At 35.5% G+C, this 4,630-nt stretch overlaps 1 protein-coding gene across 1 annotated transcript in view; it reads left to right on the forward strand.

The window, feature by feature from the left end:
* The window catches only part of LOC128251011 (peptidyl-prolyl cis-trans isomerase 1-like), a 214,131-nt gene that overhangs the window by 64,365 nt on the left and 145,136 nt on the right, over nt 1–4,630 (forward strand). The gene's annotated exons all lie outside the window — the stretch shown is intronic.

The following is a 4,630-nucleotide window of genomic DNA, read 5'->3' on the forward strand; positions in this document are numbered from 1 at the left end:
AGTTTACTTTTCAACAAAAAGAACTCGTGCAGCGCTCCCTGCAGCTAGCTTCCATCGCCAGAGAAAAAGGATGGCGTTAGTGCTCTCCCCTTGTCACCACTGATGCAGCTGATTCAGAGAAAGTTAAAGAAAATAACGGGACCCCCATAAAAGGGAATGGCCAAATCGACCTCGTCGAGATTCGAACTCAGAACACGCACAGCCAGCATACTGCAAGCCTTTCTACCGTCTTAACCACTCGTTATTTTTCTTGTTTGTCATTCTAAGAGCGTCAACGATCGTGTTCAAATAATTTAATAAAAATCATGTCTTGTCTTTCTGCAGTTTAACTCCTATCAAACAACGAATCTGTTCTCCGATACCAGTAGAGTTTTTGGAAAGTAAACTTATTCCGTGGTCTCCATTAATAGTTTCAAATGAATTCTTTCTTTCTTTTTTCGCACCAGGAAATCTAAAATAAGTTTTAGTTTAAAAGAATGACATAAGCAGTTACCTCCCTTGATAATAGCTTCACTCTTTTACCTGGACTTCAAAGTTTATTTGACGATGACCAGGACAGGTGATAGTTACTATTGTTGTTTCTGTTGATTAACCTCCTGGTCAATCGTGACCAAGGTGTTCCAACCATGACCATCCATATGTCACGAGATCAAACTTCAAATGTAGCATTTATTTAGAATGTGAAGTTAGAAGACATGTTGTCTTGTATGCTAATGATTTTGTCAGCTCACCGCCTTCAATAATAGGGTTGGTGTAAGTATGTCCTACTAAAGCTTTGGGATGGTCCAACGATTGTGAATGAAATTGAATCAAAACTCAATCAGCTGACTATTAGCTCCATCTGCTTTTGGGTGGAGGAAACTTTGTCAGTCATTTCATTTAACACAGTCAGTGGGTCCTCTGCTGCCTTGAGCAGAACTATCTATTATTCTGTTTTAAGTATTTAGCCCAGACTGGGGCACCAATCTGAGGTTAAGCTGATACCCTGATGTTTGCTTTTTATTGTAGTTACTTACAAGTCCTGATTTGTTCCTTCTTTCCAGCAGTTTCAAAGTCCCAGCAAAATCGTTGTGGCCACTGTCCTTTCATTTCTGAGTTATAAAGGACAAACGATGTTTTGTTCAGCAAAAAGTCACCTCAGTGAGGAATACGAACAAGTGACCTTCCCTGAGTTTTCCAGCAGCATATAAACATCAAATGGCAAGCTACTGAGAACAATCTGGTGACTTTATATTAATATCTCTTTAAGTTCTGAATTTGAGTCGTGCTCAGGTAGATTTTTGTCTGTCATCGCCTTCCAAGGCTAATAAAATAATGTACCATTCAAATCCTGAAATTGAATTAAGAACTTTCTTTAAACTGGCTTAAATGCAAATGGAATCCTTATTAGACCAATTCTGACTTTCAACTTTCTGCAATTGATAGAATAAAGTAGCTGTCAGATGCTGGGGTCAAATTGACTTACTACAGCAACCTCATTAGTCATCTATCTGTTTCTGAGTTCAAACCTTATCAACGTCAGTCAGCTTTCCTTTTCATTCCATCACAATGGATAAAATAAAGGACCTGCCAATTATAGGGGTCGATATAATCAACTCATCTTTCTTCTGGTGTTTTATCTTATAAACTGTTTCTGTAAGCAAGTTTGTCGCAATTCAGTTGTGTCTGAGTGGATGCTGAGTTCAAATACAGCTAAAGTCATACTTTTCCATCCTTCCAGAACTGATAAAGAGGATAAGAATTCATTATTGTTGTTGTTGTTTAGCCCCAGGTCAGTTCTGATCAAGAATACATGATCTTAGTTACATCTTTTTATCAAATCTTTAGAGGCGTCTAGCAAAGTCGACCAGTCAAGGGAGATAACTAACTCCCACCAGGTATTTTCACATTAAATTTGTTTTAACAGATATTATTTGCCTTAGAGATTTGTCAGAGTTTTTTCCCTTAGATCATGATTGTTATTGTCAGTCTTTTATGTCAAATGGACACTTTCACTTTCGTTTTCATTTTCCAAACAACTTTTTCTTTATATTCTTCTATGTTTTATTTTCGTAGATTATGATTTGGTGACGTCTGGCCATTATAAATTGAAATATGTATCATCATCATTTAACACCCATTTTTATGAAACATGTGTATATATACATACATGTTATGCTTTCGGTTAAACGAATGAAGGCGCTAATAAAGAATTACCCAAAATTCTGACTGCCTCCTTTTTCTTAATACACCAAATCTGTACGTAACATCAAACACTCTACATACATCCATGCATGCACACACACATACATTCTTTTATTCTTTTACTTGTTTCAGTCATTTTGACTGTGGCCATGCTGGAGCACCGCCTTTAGTTGAACAAATCAACTCCAGGACTTGTTCTTTGTAAGCCTAGTACTTATCGTATCGGTCACTTTTGCTGAACTGCTAAGTTACGGGGACACAAGTGCACCAGCATCGGTTGTCAAGCGATAGTGGGGAGGACAAACACAGAAACATCCGTCTACCAAATCTCTCTCACAAGGCTTTGGTCAGCCTGAGGCTACTTGCCCAAGGTGCCATACATATATTATATACCCTACTGATTATATATATTATTGCATACACGCAAACATTATTCTCTTAGATTAATTTTCTCTCTCCTTCTCTCTCTTCCTCTCTCCTTCTCTCTCTTTCTCTCTCCTTTTCTCTCTTCCTCTTCCTCTCTCTCTCCATGCATACTCACACAAAACCTTGTTTTTCAGGTTGTTTCTGTGTAATCAAGTTTGATGCTATACACGTATCTATATGCATATATAGGTGTATAAGTATGTATGTACATGCTTTTCACAAACTTTCAAAGCCAGCAGAATTATTATTAAAAATGTATGGAAGTTTTATTATTAAAAAAGTTTATTATTGAATATTTTTCCTATCCACTTATGATTAAACTTTTCTATAATGATTCAGAACAATATTGTGTACCCTGAGGAAATGGTTCTGGACTTTGGGGATTTCTCTCCAGGAAGAAATCATCACATCTGCTTTTGATATTGTCATTTTATTGGAGAATCATAGGAATGGAAATGTTTCTAAACAAAAAATAAAGACAGATATTGTTCAGAGATGTATTTAAAATATATATATATATTAATGTATATTTGTGTATGTGTGTGTGTTTATATATCTTTCCAGAGGTTTCTTCATTATTGATATATATATATATATATATATAGTAATGCCTTGATATATGAGTTAAATTGTTCCTGGAGACAGCTTGTAAAACAAAAACTCGTAAAGCAGAGCAATAATTTCCAATAGTACCAATGTAATACATCATAATTCCTTACCAGAAAAATACTTTACCTATAAAATTTATAATACTCATAAATAAATTGCAATAAAACAACAGTAGAGTGTAAAGAAAAAAATATTTGGCAAGACTTCCACCCATCTCCCCCCAAAAAGCCACCCTTTTTAAAAAAAATGTTTTTCTACACAACCCTCCCCCACCTTTTCGGCTATGGGAATACAAATCTGCAAACATAATTGGCAAAAAGTGGCATTTTAAAATTACTACCCCCACCTCCACCCCTATTTCATTAATTTTTTTTACTTTTTTCGGAATTTTTTTTTTTCAAAATATGCGGAAAAATACGGAGACTCTGAAAAAAATTTTTTAAGCATGTTTTCTTCTAAGTATGCGGAAAAATACATTATGATTCGGACAAAAGTTTCAAACATTTCTATAGTTACGGTTAGGGTTTTAGGGTTAGGGTTAGTGCTGGGAAAAAAAAGTCAAAATTGAAGAATTTGTGGGTGGAAGCGGGGTAATTTTAGCAATGCTGATTTTTGGCAATTTTCTGGAACCTTCATATCCGAAAATGGGGGTTTTTGTCAAAAACTTTTTTTTAAATAAACACATTTAGGATAAAATGGAGGGAGCAGGGACAGACAGAAGTCTTTCCAAATATTCTTTTCATGCTACTGTAAAGTAAAAAGAATGTCAAGATCATTTATAATAAAAAAATATATATATTAATGCATGTGTGCACATGTGTATTTGTGTATGTATGTGTGTATATTTGTGTATGTGTTTATATATCTTACCAGAGGTTTCTTGATTATTGATATATACAGTAATGATTATTGATATATACAGTAATGCCTTGATATATGAGTTAAATTGTTTCTGGAGATCAGAAAAATACTTTACCTACAAAATTTATAATACTCATAAATAAATTGCAATAAAACGACAGTAGAATGTAAAGAAAAAATATTCTTTACATTCTACTGCAAAGCAAAAAGAATGTCAATATCATTTATAATAAAAAAATATTATTATTATAATCGTTTTCAGTGGAGGTGCAATGGCCCAGTGGTTAGGGCAGTGGACTCGCGGTCGGAGGATCATGGTTTCGATTCCCAGACAGGGCATTGTGTGTGTTTATTGAGCGAAAACACCTAAAAGCTCCACAAGGCTCTGGCAGCGGGTGGTGGCAACCCCTGTTGTACTCTTTTGCCCCAACTTTCATTCACTCTTTCTTCCTGTTTCTTGGGTAATGCTGCGATAGACTGGCATTCCATCCAGCTGAGGGGGGAACACATACACCATAGAAACCAGAAAACCGGGCCCATGAGGCTGGCT

Source organism: Octopus bimaculoides, chromosome 27 (genome assembly GCF_001194135.2).
Source record: "Octopus bimaculoides isolate UCB-OBI-ISO-001 chromosome 27, ASM119413v2, whole genome shotgun sequence".
In the NCBI taxonomy this organism is placed as follows: domain Eukaryota; kingdom Metazoa; phylum Mollusca; class Cephalopoda; order Octopoda; family Octopodidae; genus Octopus; species Octopus bimaculoides.